A 17023-nucleotide genomic window follows, 5' to 3' on the forward strand; every position below is an offset into this window, starting at 1 on the left:
TTTGAAAAAAATTTAAAAATACCTCAACGTGTCTTGAGGCTCAACTCATCTCTCTTAATATGAGTTGATTTCCTTGAAAAGCATGAATTAAAACATCAAAATACCAAAACACATCCTTTGGTAGAACTCGGGTGTCTTTTCCTTTGATTCGGTCGACTCTCATTCAAGATTTCATGCTCTTTGGAGTACTGTATATGCCATGTATGATGTTATCATGATATGCACATGTTTGTCTTAAATGCTTTTATGCTTACATGATTATGCAAAGTGCTCCTTAAGCATGTTTTTCAGATGTCCATTTAGCCACGATTGTTGAGGATCTGTGTTCATTGCTTTGATTCTCGACTTTTCTTCGTGCCTTATACTGTCTTCAAGCTTCACGAGTAATCGACGTTTCTCGAGATATCACTCTTACCTTCGATTGAACTTTGTTCTTACTTTGAGACTCTTGTGCTTATCAAATTTTCATCCGTAATGCTTAACATTTCTTTTGTTTAGAGTATGTCATTTCACCATTTATCATGTAAATAAACACATAATGAGATGCATGAAAAGGTCGATAGGGACAAAATGATATTTCATATTCATCTATTTCAAATGTGGCAAACAAAGCAAGTTAACCAATGAGAGTAAAAAATGTCAAAAAGAAAGAAAGGATCGTATTCAACGGATACAAATGCTCTAGATATTCAACACATGAACTCTTCCTCGTTCCTCAATCAAAAATTATTTTGAGCGCGGCTTCTTACGTAGAAGATTTCGAGCTTTCAGAAATGCTTCAAATACTGTAGCCTCACTGCTTGACCTATCGTTCGACTGCCAGGTTTGTTTCATTAGGACGCCCTCTCGGGTTTTCATCCTAATCTTTTTGTACTAATCAAGACACCCTTTTCGGGTTTTCGCCTTGATCCCTTTTTTTTTTTAAGATGCCCTTTTCGGGTTTTCATCTTAAGCATAATATTTCTTCACAAGATCTCGAGTTCTTTGGATTCGACAACTCTTTCCCATCCATCTCGGTAAGGATCAAAGCTCCTCCCGAGAATGCCTTCTTTACGACATATGGTCCTTCCCAATTTGGTGCCCATTTTCCTCATGAGTCTTTTTGTATTGGAAGGATTTTCCTCAAGACGAGTTCTCCTTCATGGAATTCTCTTGGCCGTACCTTCTTGTCATGGGCTGTGATCATTCTTTTCTGGTACATTTGTCCATGAAAAATTGCCCTGAGACACTTTTCTTCAATGAGGTTCAGCTGATCATATCGAGCTTGTACCCATTCTGCTTCTTCTAACTTTAATTCCATTAAGACTCGCAGAGAGAGGATCTCAACCTCAATAGGTAGCACAGCTTCCATTCCATAAACCAGAGAGAAAGGAGTTGCTCCTGTAGATGTTCGCACAGATATGCAATATGCATACAAAGCAAATAGTAGTTTCTCGTGCCAATCTTTATATGTCTCAGTCATTTTCCCAATGATCTTCTTAATATTTTTGTTGGCTGCTTCCACAGCCCCGTTCATCTTTGAGCGATAGGGCGAGGAGTTATGATGCTTTATTTGGAATTGCTCGCACACTTCGTCCATCATCTTATTGTTGATTCATGGCATTATCGAAATGATTCTTTCGAGCAAACCATATCGGCAAATGATTTCCTTTTTCAAAAACTTGCACACTGCAGTCTTCGTCACATTGGCAAACGAAGCGGCTTCTATCCATTTTGTGAAGTAATCAATGACCACAAAAATGAATCGATGTCCATTAGAAGCTTTCGGGAAAATAGGCCCTATGACATCCATGCCCCACATAGAAAAAAGCCACGGAGAAGTCATGACGTGAAGGGGCGAAGGGGCTACATAAATTTTATCACCGTAGATTTGACATTTGTGGCATTTTACGCAAAACTAATGCGATCGCTTTCCATCGTCAACCAAGAGTAACCGAGTCTCATAATCTTTACGCCATCTGAAACCATTGGCATGTGTCCCCTGATTCCCTCATGGACATCTTCAAGTATCTTTTCGCTTCAACATCATCCACGCATCTCAAAAGTACTTGATCCTTTCCTCTTTATCTGAGGATATCCCCATCAAGAACAAATCCATTGCCATTCTTCTGATTGTTCTTTTGTCGTTCTCATTCGCTTATTCGGGATAGCTTTAATTCTTGATATATTATAAGATATCATGGAACCATGGCCGTCCGTTTGCCTCTTTCTCAATGCTACAACAGTGTGCAGGGACCTCATATATGCTCATTTTGAGGGGCATTATTTCTGCTTCTTTACTTGCTTTGAACATTGAAGCCAAGGTGGCGGGCATCGACCAATTGGTTTTCTTCTCGCGGAAGTAATGAAAAGTTATTTCTTTGAATTCTTTGATCAATTCAGCCACTAAATCAACATGCTTAATCAATTTTGGGTCCCTCACTTCCCACTCTCCACGGATTTGGTAAACCACTAGGGTGAGTCCCCGTACACCTCTAAGATTTCGATGTTTCGTTCAATAGTCGCACGAAGTCCCATGATACTGAGCCTCATATTTCGCTATGTTATTGGTACGAAAAAATTCAGTCTTGCAGTGAACGGATAATGATTCCCGTCTGGTGATACCATGATTGCTCCAATTCCATGCCCTAAAGCATTTGACGCACCATCAAAGCACATCTTCCATGACTTCTCTTTTAATGACTCGGATTCCATTTCTGTGATGCACATTAAGTCTTCGTTTGGGAAATCAAATTTCAAGGGCTCATATTCCCCCGTCGTTCGAGTCACTAAGAAATCAGCTATTGCGCTCCCTTTTATCGACTTCTGACTTACATACGCAATGTCATATTCTGATAGGAGGATCTGCCATCGTGCCATTCTTCCTGAGAGTGCCGGTGATTCCATCATGTATTTTATTGGGTCTAGCTTTGAAATTAGCCATGTCGTGTGATACAACATATATTGTCTGAGTCTCCAAGCTACCCAAACCAGAGCGCAACAGTATTTTTCAATGGATGAATACTTTGCCTCATATTCAGTGAACTTTTTACTGAGGTAGTAGATCGCCTTTTCTTTCTTCCCTGACTCGTCGTGTTACCCCAATACGCAACCCATTGAATTTTCGAACACGGTCAAATACAATATCAATGGTCTCCCCGGAGTTGCCGGTACTAGCACTGGAGGACTAGACAAATATTGCTTTATCTTATCAAAGGCCACCTGACATTCCTCATTCCAATTTCCCGGGTTATGTTTTCGAAGAAGCCGAAAGATTGGGTATCATTGGTTGGTAAGTTGAGCGATGAATCAGGAGATGTAGTTTAATCTCCCTAAAAATCCTCTAACTTCCTTTTGCGTGCGTGGAGGTGGTAACTCTTGAATGGCTTTTACTTTATCTGGATCAACCTCGATACCTCTTTCACTGACAATGAAGCCTAGCAACTTCCCCGAGGTAGCCCCAAACGTACATTTGGCTCGATTAAGCTTTAGCTGAAACTTTCTCAGCCTTTCGAACAACTTCTTGAGGTTCACTACATACTCTTCTTCTCCTCGAGATTTAGCAATCATATCATCGACGTAGACCTCTATTTCTTTATGCATCATGTCATGGAATAATGTCACCATAGCCCTCGATATGTTGCCCCAAAGATTCTTTAACCGAATGGCATCACCTTGTAGCGTAACGTTCCCCACATTGTTATGAAGGTAGTTTTCTCCATATCCTCAGGGGCCATCTTGATCTGATTATACCCCGAGAATCCATCCATGAAAGAAAAAAATAAATGTTTTGCTGTGTTGTCCACCAACGTATCAATATGTGGTAAGGGAAAATTATCTTTTGGGCTTACTCGGTTCAGGTCACGGTAATCCACGAACATTCGTACTTTGCCATCTTTCTTGATCTTTGGGACTATGTTAGCCACCCATTCGGATATTTGAGGCTTGTAGGAAGCCAACATCAAATTGCTTCTTGACTTCCTCTTTTATTTTCAACAGCATTTCGGGTCTCATCCGTCTTAATTTTTGCTGGATGGGCTTGCATTCTGGCTTTAATAGGAGCTTATGGACCACTAAATCTTCATCTAGCCCTGGCATGTCCTGGTATGACCATGCGAAAACATCTTTGTATTCGTGGAGTAAGGTGATCAAATTATGCCTGGTACTCTCTGAAATAGAAGTCCCAATCTTCACTTCTTGTTTCCTCTCTTCAGTGCCAAAATTTATTGTTTCCACAGATTCTTCGTGAGGCAAAATCTATTTATCCTCTTGTTCCACCATTCTTAACAATTCAGGAGACGAGACGTAATCTTCAACATTTTCTTCGGCTTCAAATTCTCCTAAGTGAACAGCCTTCTCAAAATCAATTTCAAGATTCGTAACGGGCTTATTCATGTCGTCAATATCTGAGCACCTGAAAGTTGAATGGAAAAGGAAGCTATAGAGGGGCATCCAAGTATTGGAACCAACAAAGAAATGTCATGTCATGGCAATGAGGCAAATGTGAGTATAGGCAATGAAATGAGAAAATGATTATGAAATTAGCGATAATGCGAAAAAAATCGTGACAAAATGCATCTTCATTGATATTCATTTGAATGATAAAGAGCGAATGCTCGCTCTTACAAAAGAATTCTATTATATCTAAGGACACAATAGAAGGTTAATGTTTGGCATTACTCTGAAGACTTATAAACTACAAGAAGCTTCTCGGCAGTCCAATTGTTCAACATGAAACCAGGGGGACAAGGGCGTATCCTCGAGACGTCTTTACTCACATCAGCCCCTTTGTCAATAACATTTATACTGACATTTTAAAGACCCTTTTCAATTAACCATAGCGTGTTTCGTGGACCATCTTGTCCCGGGTACATCATTCCCGCAGATGTAAATGTTTTTGACAAAGGAAGGTACTCTATTGGTTCCCATTCTGGTTCTCGGCCCAAAGTTCTTGCAATCCTTCTTTCCTGATCTTTTTTCCACTGTCTTCTTCTTTGACACATGTCAGGCTGGAACCCCAAACCGTATCGGGCCCTGTGGTGCACTGGCTTTAAAGCCCTAACTATTCCTTGCAGATATCTCCCTAAACCTCTTCTCGCTCGAGCTCCTCTTCCTACGGTCAATTTGACACCCATTCTAGTATTTCTCGACAGTTTTGGCACCGGAATTCTATTTCCCTCAACAACAAAAGTGGCATTGACGAATTCAAAGGATCGGAAGGAACATTCCAATGCGTCTTTGTTCACTTCCAAGTACGGTGCATCGGCAGAGACAGATGCGACAATGTCTTCTTCTCCCTCGATAGTGACCAAACAACTGTCCATGATAAATTTCACCTTTTGATGGAGGGATGATGGGATTGCTCCAATGAGAATAGATCCGTGGTCTTCCCAAAAGGCGATTATAAGAGGGTGTAATGTCCATGACTTGGAACTCGACATCATAAATGTAAGAGCCCACTTCCAAAGGGATTTCGATCTTTCCCATGACTTGGCGCCTCGTCCGTCGAATGCCCTTACCGTGGAATGCGGGGCCTTAAGTAGGACAAATCCATCGGTGATTCGGAAAGTGTGGCCAATGGCATAGCATTTAACGTGACCCATTATCGATGAGCACGTTCGGTATTATGTAGCCCTTGCAGCGAGTCGTGATATGCAGCGCTTTCACTGAGCCTCTACCATTTGGCGGTATCTCATCATCACTAAAAGAGATGAAATTGTCCGCATTTAGATTGTTTACCCACCTATCAAGCTTCTCAACGGATATGTTGTTAGCTACGTAAGCTTGATTTAACACTTTCAGCAAAGCGTTCCGATGTGGCTCTGAATTTAAGAGTAGAGATAAAATTGAGATTCTTGCTGGCTGCTTGCTTAATTGTTCCACCACACTATACTCATTGTGCTTGATAAATTTCAAGAATTCCTGAGCTTCTTCCTCGTTCACAGGCTTTTTAGTTTCTTGCACGGGTGGAATTTCTTGCTCGACTTCGACTTCGTGCATCATTGCTTTCCCTTTTTGCTTCGAGTCACTATTTTTCTTTACCAGTTCAATTTCTTTAGAATAGCACCGTCCACTTCGGGTAAAATGACCTACCTCTCCCACATCTTCAGTTATGGCTTTGGAATTTTCAACTTCCAGTGTGAAAATATTAACATCGTATCTCTACGGTACTGTTTTATTGTTCTTATAAGGGAAAGGAGATGGTACTTCGATTATCATTTTGGGCTTCACCAGCTCTTTCTTCGCGTCATAATAAATTATTAACGGTCGGTCAGCGCTATATGGGAAACCTGATGATTGATTGTCAGAAGCGCATATTTCTCCTCTATTGGCCTCCTCGCTTTTATAAAAGATCCAAATCTCCTTGTTATCCATCATACTTTGCAGTAATCCTCTGAACTCATCGCAGGACTGAAAATCGTACCCTCCAACGCCATGAAACTCACAAAAACTGTGACCTTTTGCATCTTTTCCTTCGAATACTCCGTCAAGACGATAGAGCAACTCTTTTTCAACTAGTACCTCCCAGATTTTCTGTAGAGGTGTTCTTATTTCAGAAACCCATCTTCTACTTTGCCGTTCTTTTTCCTCTCCTACTGCGCTCACATTCCCTTCAGTGTGGTTTGGGAATGGATTCCCAGTTGTACTGCCAGTACCATCAAATCGCAAAATGCCCGCATCAATGAGTCCTTGAACTCTCCTCTTGAAAGCAAGACAGTTCTCAGTAGAATGCCCCTGGTTCCCGGCATGGTATGCACAACTAGCGTTTAGATCGTACTATTTCGGGTATGGAGGTTTAAGGGGTGCCATGTAATGGGGGGATATTAACTGTTTCTCCAAAAGTTTTGGGTACAATTCCCCATACGACACAGGGATGGGAGTAAACTGTGGTCTCTCGGGATTAGGCCTTGCTGGTCTTAGTTTATTTCTGGGTTGGCTTTGAACGGGTATAGTGTTTTGTGGGAATGAGGTGATAGGTCTTTGGCTGTTCGTGGCGTAAACGAGATAGGAATAAGGTGGTGCTTGGTAATAAGGGGTTTGGGAGGATAATAGAAATTTAGAGGTGGATAATTTCGAGGTTAGGGTTGATTTGGATATGGATTAGGGGCATAACGGTTTCCCATTCCCACCATATGGGCTTCTGGTTCCTTCTTCTTCATAGGCGCTACCCTTTTTGAACCTTCTGAACCTTCCATTCTACCGCTCTTGACGGCATTCTTTATGAACTCACCAGATATTACAATATCCGCAAACTCCTTCGTGGCACTTCCCACTAGTTTGTCATAAAATGGCGCCTTTAAGGTGTTGATAAAGAGAACGGTTATCTCCGTTTTTGTTAGTGGGGTTTCCACTTGGGCTGAGATGTCTCTCCATCTCTGCGCATACTGTCTGAAAGTCTCTGATGGCTTTTTCTCCATCATTTGCAAGGTCATTGTAACGCCCAAATTTTCGGGAACCCTGTGAATGTTGGCATAGGTTTAATTATGCTAGTGGGCCTCTAGAAAGCCCAAACTTAAGATAGAACCTGACAATTTTAGTTAATTTTTGTTCCATAAGAAAAAGGGGGTGAAATTATGAAATAGGACCTATGTGAAAATGTTTGAAAATGTTATAGGCTAAATTGAAGTGGCCAAATAAATAGAAGTGCAAAATAGGAGGATTTGCGTGACAAACCTCCCATTTTACATAAAGTGGCCAGCCATCATGTTGTTGTAGACAAAATGTACACTTGATATCCATAATTTATGGTACAAATTGATACAAATTGATAATAGGTTAGGTAAATGTTCCATGATAATGGGTTAGGTAAATGTTCCATGATAATGGGTTAGGTAAATGTTTCATGATAATGGGTTAGGTAAATGTTTCATGATAAGAATATCATGTCTTTTGTATTAAAGAATTAAATGGATGAAATATGAAGTTTTATTAAAAGAAAAATGGGTGAAAAGAACAAAGTTTTGTCCATCTTTGTTCATCATAGCTGAAAGTTAGAGAAGAGAAAGGAGAGGAGAAAGCTCTTGAGTATTCGGTCATTAGGAGGAGGAAAATTGAAGGTAAGTTCTTGGTACCTTGCTTCTATTTTGAGGTTCATGAGTTCTTCTTGATTCTACCTTAACTCTTGAAGCATATTTTAGTTTTTGGTTGTGTTGTGAGCATTTAGTCATGAATTAAAATGAAGCAAATGGTTGTTGTTTCATGTTCTTTTGATGAAAAATGGAAGATATGTGAAGTTGAGCCAAACAAATGAGCATGTATGTGCCTTAGATGCTAAAGGGAAAAATCGGCTAACATGTTGTGCTTTGAAATGATGAAATGGAGATTATGCTTAAGTAAAAATCATAGATATGTGATGATTGATTGGTGATATACATGTTTAAATAACATGCATGCAAGATAGGTGTATGAAAGAGTGATTTGGTAATAAATCTGCTTGGGACAGCAGCAGTAACGTGACTTTGGAAACTCACCATAAATTGTGGGAGATGAATTAGAAGCTGAATAAATTATGTAATTAAAGCTTATTGAGTCTAGTTTCTAATGAAATAAACAAGAACATATTTTGAATTCTGTACAATGAGAAATTTGATTCGTAATGAAGAGTGGTCAGATTAGTCAAACAGTGAAACATGGGAAACTTTGAGAAAAATATGGTATTGATTGGCTAAACCAAAAATTCTGAAAATTTTATGGATAGAAGATATATGAGTCTATTTTCAAGGAAAATTAACGGAACTTGATTTGGAGTTTCGTAGCTCCATTTATAAATGATTTAGTGACTGTTGCTCAGGAAGACAGCTTGCAGTGAAATTATGATTATGTGGTAAACATTGACAAAAATTTGTTAATGAGTTGCTTATTGTTTTCTTATAAGCTTACAATGATCTGTAGGTGTGGTTGGCCGAATATTGTAAGGGGTTAATATGTAGTTTGTATTTGAATAGTTAGATTAACGTGTTAGTAATCCAATTGTAGGCGGTTCGTGTGTGGATCTCGTCAGCATATCGTCGCAAATAGGTGTGTAACTAACACCCTCTTTCTTAGTCTAGATCGGCAAAAGTCGAAAAGTCGAAATGTTGAAAACCGGTATTTTGTAGATTTGCGAGTGTGCGAATGCTCGTGAGGTAAATCGATTAATGTTTTTGGGAAGTTACAATGTTTGGACTGCAAAGTGCATGATTTCTGTGCCCTCGATATTTTTGGGCCTAATGGGCCAAAATTGGAATGATGGGCCAACGGGCCCAATTCGGTAAGAACCCTCGGTACGTGATTCTGTAGTACGTGAAAGGTAGGAATATGCATGAAAAACCCTAAAATAGATAAATTCTGAAATACCTTTAAAAGTGAAAAATTCTGATTTTACCCCTAGGAGATAAATTACCGAAATACCCCTAGGGTTAAATTGACTTAAATGCATGTTTGATTTGTTGTTATTTCTGCATGCCATGTTGTTATTATCGATGCATGGGATGGGATATTGACGGAGGAAGTCTTGAAAGTGGCTTGTCCACGTCTTGGAGGCTTTGCCTCAATTCTTTGATAGCGGCGACAATCTTTGCAAGCTGTGGAGTGTTAAATTTGGGTGGGTTGAGCTATCCCACATGGAGTGTATGGCTGGTACGGGTGGAGTGTAGTGGTTGGTGGGTTGAGTATTCTCCCAAATGGGTTTGCATATGTTATTGATGTTGCATGTATTTTGAAATGGGCCTATGGGCCATATCATTATCTGAATAAGGGGCTAAAGCCGGTTTATTATGTCTGAAAGGGCTCGGCCCAATACCACTATTACCTAAATGGGCTTAGGCCCAATAGGCTTGAGTGACTTGGGCTTTGAATGGGTTTTCCTTACACCGAGTTTCCCAAACTCACCCTTTTATTTTCATCCACGCAGAAATCCCCAACCATAGTGGGCTTGGAGTCGTGAGGGAATTCGGAGTGGCCACCGTTCGAAAGTTTGATTTTCTTACGGTGAACTGGACATCCTTTTATTTACGTTTGAAGTTTTGGGTTTGTAAATGTAATAAGGCCGCTTATTTATTTTTGATGGTTTTTATATGTTTTATTAAGATAGATAATATTTATTTTAACTGTTGAAATTGGATAGTTTAGGGCGCGTTTTCAAAAACAACAGTTGATTTCAAAATAACACGACAACAAGCAAAGCTTCCGCAATGAAAGTATTTTCCAAAATTAATCACTTTTCCTAAAAATGACTTAGTCAAATCGGTTTCCTAGAAATATCCATGACGTTAAGGTGTGGCAATGGCGGTATGCATGTCTAGGATTGGATCCGAAGGAGCTTGGTATAGCGATCCGATGGACTCACCACCTCTTTTCGGTTTCCTACGGTGGTGACTTCCTTTCACTTTAACCCTTAATGAATTAATCTTTTGAACATCAAGTACGATTTTCTGGACTTAGAATGGAAAATTTTTTTTTACGTTTTGATGTGGCATGCCGGATCCGGCCATAACTTCTGGGCTGGGTTTGGGGTGCTACATTTAGTGGTATCAGAGCCTAGGTTACAACAACTCGGCTGTAGAATGGGTTTACAAAAACAAAGATTTTTGAAAGCAAAAATTTTATAAAGAATGCGAAAAACTTGATTTTCAAAATTTAGATCTTTAGAAGGTGGCATTCTGAATCTCCGGTTCAAGTCTGTAAGTATTCTGAATTTTTTCTGAATATTTTCCTGAATTATCTGTCTGTACTGAAACCCTACTAGGATACTCTAGATAGGATGATTCTGAACATAGGAAAATCTGATAAGAGACTGAAACTGTAGCTAGACTTCGATTCTACGAAAACAAACTTTGAATTACTGTCTGATTCATAAAACATCTGTAATAAACACTGGAATATTGAATTGATGCATAAAAATTCGTAATCAAGATAAATCGATATGAGTACGAGAGCTACTCGGGGAAGAAGCCGTGGTCGAGGCCGAGGTAGTACTCAAGCTGGAACTTCGTCTTCTGAACACATACCCACTGGAGTAGCACGACCACCACCGACGGATGAGAATGGGCCGTATGATAGGGCCGCCGAGGATGATGCCCTGTCACAGGCAATGCTTCGTGTTCTGGAAAGGGTTACCTGAGCAAGTTCAGGCAACGAAATTCAGGGATCTATTTCTGAATGACTTCGGGACTAACGGAACGGAGATCTTTAAGGGCATGTCTGGTATAGCCCCGAATGTGGCGGAATATTGGTTGGAGGCCACAGAACGGATTATGGACGACTTGGACTGCTCTGAGGAGATTGTGAGTGGGGTATCTGTACTAAGTCCCTTTGGATAACTCGGTTAGGGTAAACAAACTATATAAGGATGTACCCTTAGAAACTCAAGGTAGGATTTTTCCTGGAGATCTGATGGAGTTACCATTCGGAGAGTTTGACCTCATTCTAGGAATGGATTGGCTTGTTAAGCATAAGGCAACTCTGGATTGTGCTGCTAAACGAATGGTGTTAAGAACTACAAAGGATGATGAGGTTATGGTGATAGGTGAGAGAAGGGATTATTTGTCCAAAGTAGTGTCGGCATTAAGAGCCAAAAAGTGGATTCGGAAAGGTTGTGAGGCCTAATTGGTATTTGTAAGTTAGTCGGAAGAGGAAGGACTGATAGTAGATAAGGTTAGGACCGTAAAGGAGGTTCAAGATGTTTTTCTAGAGGAGCTTCCAAGATTGCCTCCGAATCGAGAAGTTGAGTTTGGAATAGACTTGTTGCCTGGAATGGCGCTGTGTCCATCGCACCGTATAGAATGGCACCGAAGGAGTTAGTGGAGTTAAAGGCTCAAATTCAAGAGTTGTTGGATAAGGACTTTATTAGGCCAAGCGTGTCTCCATGGGGAGCACCAGTGCTATTCGTGAAAAAGAAGGATGGTACGATGCGGATGTGCATTGATTATCGCCAGTTGAACAAACTGACGATTAAGAATAAGTATCCATTGCCAAGGATTGACGATCTATTCGACCAGCATAGAGGAGCTTCTGTATTTTTCAAGATCGACCTTCGATCTGGATATCATCAGTTAAGGGTCAAGGAGGCAAATATCCAAAAGATGACATTCAGGACTCAGTATGGTCATTATGAGTTTCTGGTTATGCCATTTGGACTAACGAATGCTCCTACAGCGTTTATGGATCTGATGAATCGTGTGTTCCAAGCATTTTTGGATAAGTTTGTAGTCGTCTTTATTGACGATATCCTGGTATATTCTGAAACTGAAGCGAAACATGATGAGCATCTCCGTATAGTGCTACAAGTGTTAAGGGAGAAGGAACTCTTTGTGAAGTTCAACAAGTCTGAACTTTGGTTGAGGGAGGTAACCTTCTTAGGATATGCGGTCTCTGCTGAAGGGATTAAGGTGGACCCTCGAAAGATTAAAACAATTTTGGAGTGGAAGCCACCTAGGACGGTGTCAGAAATACGGAGTTTCCTAGGACTGGCAGGATACTACAGAAGGTTTGTAGAAGGTTTTTCTGTTATGGCAGCACCTCTGAAAAAACTCATAAGGAAAGGAGTACCGTTTGCATGGACTAAGAAGCAGCAAGAAGCTTTTGAGAAGTTGAAGAAAGTTACATTGAAGCACTGTGTTAATTCAAATGAGTGCAGGAATGATTTTTTGTGTGCGATGGACGCATCACACGTGGGTTTGGGTTGCGTGTTAATGCAAGAGGGTAAGGTGGTTGCATATGCATCACGATAGCTTAAGCCTCATGAGGGAAACTATTTGACTCATGATTTAGAGTTGGCGCGATAATATTTGCACTTAAGATTTGGAGACATTACTTATGCGGAGAAAGGTGTATTATATACACCGACCATAAGAGTCTTAAGTATTTGTTGACTTAGAAGGAGCTGAACCTTAGGCAAAGGAGATGGATTGAGTTGCTTAAGGATTATGACTGCTCGATCGAGTATCACCCAAGCAAGGCTAATGTGGTAGCCGATGCTCTAAGTCGTGAAAGTCAGTCGATCCGAGAGCAATGTTTGCTCGTCTGAGTCAGATGATGATGGAAGTCTGTTGGTGAGTTGCAAGTGAGGCCAACACGGTAGATTAGATTAAGGAAAAAGCAGTTGAACGATGAGTCTTTGGTCGCTCGTTTTCAACAAGTTAAGGAAGGAAACTTCGAGTTTGGGAGCAGAAGAGATGATGCAACACAATACCCTCATCTGTTTGGATTAGGTAAATTTCGAGGACGAAATTTCTTTAAGGAGGGTAGAGTTATAACGCCCCAATTTTGGGAATCTGTGAATGTTGGCATAGGTTTAATTATGTTAGTGGGCCTCTAGAAAGCCCAAACTTAAGATAGAACCCGACAATTTTAGTTAATTTTTGTTCCATAAGAAAAAGGGGGTGAAATTATGAAATAGGACCTATGTGAAAATGTTTGAAAATGCTATAGGCTAAATTGAAGTGGCCAAATAAATAGGAGTGCAAAATAGGAGGATTTGCATGACAAACCTCCCATTTACATAAAGTGGCCAGCCATCATGTTGTTGTAGACAAAATGTACACTTGATATCCATAATTTATGGTACAAATTGATACAAATTGATAATAGGTTAGGTAAATGTTCCATGATAATGGGTTAGGTAAATGTTCCATGATAATGGGTTAGGTAAATGTTTCATGATAATGGGTTAGGTAAATGTTTCATGATAAGAATATCATGTCTTTTGTATTAAAGAATTAAATGGATGAAATATGAAGTTTTATTAAAAGAAAAGGGGTGGAAAGAACAAAGTTTTGTCCATCTTTGTTCATCATAGCTGAAAGTTAGAGAAGAGAAAGGAGAGGAGAAAGCTCTTGAGTATTCGGTCATTAGGAGGAGGAAAATTGAAGGTAAGTTCTTGGTACCTTGCTTCTATTTTGAGGTTCATGAGTTCTTCTTGATTCTACCTTAACTCTTGAAGCATATTTTGGTTTTTAGTTGTGTTGTGAGCATTTAGTCATGAATTAAAATGAAGGAAATGGTTGTTGTTTCATGTTCTTTTGATGAAAAATGGAAGATATGTGAAGTTGAGCCAAACAAATGAGCATGCATGTGCCTTAGATGCTAAAGGGAAAAATCGGCTAACATGTTGTGCTTTGAAATGATGAAATGAAGATTATGCTTAAGTAAAAATCATAGATATGTGATGATTGATTGGTGATATACATGTTTAAATAACATGCATGCAAGATAGGTGTATGAAAGAGTGATTTGGTAATAAATCTGCTTGGGACAGCAGCAGTAACGTGACTTTGGAAAATCACCATAAATTGTGGGAGATGAATTAGAAGCTGAATAAATTATGTAATTAAAGCTTATTGAGTCTAGTTTCTAATGAAATAAACAAGAACATATTTTGAATTCTGTACAATGAGAAATTTGATTCGTAATGAAGAGTGGTCAGATTAGTCAAACAGTGAAACATGGGAAACTTTAAGCAAAATCTGGTATTGATTGGCTAAACCAAAAATTCTGAAAATTTTATGAATAGAAGATATATGAGTCTATTTTCAAGGAAAATTAACGGAACTTGATTTGGAGTTTCGTAGCTCCATTTATAAATGATTTAGTGACAGTTGCTCAGGAAGACAGCTTGCAGTGAAATTATGATTATGTGGTAAACATTGACAAAAATTTGTTAATGAGTTGCTTATTGTTTTCTTATAAGCTTACAATGATCTGTAGGTGTGGTTGGCCGAATATTGTAAGGGGTTAATATGTAGTTTGTATTTGAATAGTTAGATTAACGTGTTAGTAATCCAATTGTAGGCGGTTCGTGTGTGGATCTCGTCACAAGATATCGTCGCAAAGCAGTGTGTAACTAACACCCTCTTTCTTAGTCTAGATCGGCAAAAGTCGAAAAGCCGAAATGTTGAAAACCGGTATTTTGTAGATTTGCGAGTGTGCGAATGCTCGTGAGGTAAATCGATTAATGTTTTTGGGAAGTTACAATGTTTGGACTGCAAAGTGCATGATTTCTGTGCCCTCGATATTTTTGGGCCTAGTGGGCCAAAATTGGAATGATGGGCCAACGGGCCCAATTCGGTAAGAACCCTCGATACGTGATTCTATAGTACGTGAAAGGTAGGAATATGCATGAAAAACCCTAAAATAGATAAATTACTGAAATACCTTTAAAAGTGAAAAATTTACAGTTTTACCCCTAGGAGATAAATTATCGAAATACCCCAGGGTTTAAATGACTTAAATGCATGTTTGACTGTTGTTATTTACTGCATGCCATGTTGTTATTATCTGATGCATGGGACTGGGATATTGACGGAGGAAGTACTGAAAGTGGCTTGTCCACGTACTGGAGGCTTTGCCTCAATTTACTATTAACTGAGCAGCAATGCTGCAACTGTGGAGTGTTGGGCTGAGTGGGTTGAGCTATCCCCACATGGAGTGTATGGCTGGTACGGGTGGAGTGTAGTGGTTGGTGGGTTGAGTAGTCTCCCCAAATGGGTTTGCATATGTTATTGATGTTGCATGTATTTTGAAATGGGCCTATGGGCCATCATTATTATCTGAATAAGGGCTAAGGCCCAGTTTATTGTAATCTGAAAAGGGCTCTGGCCCAATACCACTGTTACCTAAATGGGCTTAGGCCCAATAGGCTTGAGCTGACTTGGGCTTTGAATGGGTTTTCCTTACACACTGAGTTTCCCCAAACTCACCCCTTTTATTTTCATCCACGCAGGAAATCCCCAACCATAGTGGGCTTGGAGCTGTGAGGGAATTCGGAGTGGCCACCCGTTCTGAAAGTTTGATTTTCTTCTAATGAACTGGACATCCTTTTATTTCCGTTTGAAGTTTTGGGTTTTTAAATGTAATAAGGCCGCTTATTTATTTTTGATGGTTTTTATATGTTTATTAAGATAGATAATATTTATTTTAACTGTTGAAATTGGATAGCTTTAGGGCGCGTTTTCAAAAACAACAGTTGATTTCAAAATAACACGACAACAAGCAAAGCTTCCGCAATGAAAGTATTTTCCAAAATTAATCACTTTTCCTAAAAATGACTTAATCAAATCGGTTTCCTAGAAATATCCATGACGTTAAGGTGTGGCAATGGCGGTATGCATGTCTAGGATTGGATCCGAAGGAGCTTGGTACTTAGCGATCCGATGGACTCACCACCTCTTTTCCGGTTTCCTACCGGTGCATGACTTCCTTTACTTTAACCCTTAATGAATTAATCTTTTGAACATCAAGTACGATTTTCTGGACTTAGAATGGAATTTTTTTTTTTACGTTTTGATGTGGCATGCCGGATCCGGCCATAACTTCTGGGCCGGGTTTGGGGTGCTACAGTCATCCGGTCTGGCACCATGTCTGATACATGCTTGTACTGCTCACAGAATGCAGATGCCAAGTCCTTCCAGGATCGAATCTTTTCTCTACTAAGTTGGTTGTACCACCGAAGAGCTGACCCTGTTAGACTATCTTGAAAGCAATGTATGAGTAGCCTATCCTCGTTCACATAACCGGTCATTTTTCGATAGAACATGATGAGATGTGCTTTTGGGCACCTTGTCCCATCATACTTTTCAAAATCAGGCGCCTTGAATTTCGGAGGCAAGATTAGATCAGGTACCAAACTGAGTTCTTTGGCACCTAGTGCGGAGAAGACTTCAGTGCCTTCTATTGCTTTGAGTCTTTCCTCTAGACTTCTATATTTTGCATCATGATTATCCAATTTCAACTTGGCTACCTCTGTTGGGTCGTCCAGATCTGGAACTAGTGGATCGTGGGGCTTGCCCTCGGTTCGACACGAATAATCCTTGCCCCAGATTAGTGGGTGGTGCAGGTGGCATAGGTCGTTGTTTCAAGACTGTGGGTTCCCTTGAGTATACCCTCTTTGTGTTGTATATGCGGGTGGTGGAGTGAATCCGGGGATAGAGTGGATCTGATCGTGGTGAATTCTTGGTGAGGTTCCATAACATCGGGGTTCTGACGGGTCCTTTTCCTTTGACCAAAGTTGTCATCATCTCCATCATTTTGGCCATCTGATCTCTTTGCTCGAGTGATTCCTCTCGAG

General features: G+C 40.0%; 1 long non-coding RNA gene across 1 annotated transcript; it reads left to right on the forward strand.

The window, feature by feature from the left end:
• The first annotated feature begins 7877 nt into the window (after positions 1-7877).
• On the forward strand, positions 7878-15893 carry LOC128279368 (uncharacterized). Its single transcript, XR_008269420.1, has 3 exons — positions 7878-8036; positions 8956-8997; positions 15680-15893. It is a non-coding gene; the product is annotated as an uncharacterized LOC128279368 (long non-coding RNA).
• The last annotated feature ends 1130 nt before the right edge of the window (positions 15894-17023 follow it).

Source organism: Gossypium arboreum, chromosome 8 (genome assembly GCF_025698485.1).
Source record: "Gossypium arboreum isolate Shixiya-1 chromosome 8, ASM2569848v2, whole genome shotgun sequence".
NCBI lineage: Eukaryota > Viridiplantae > Streptophyta > Magnoliopsida > Malvales > Malvaceae > Gossypium > Gossypium arboreum.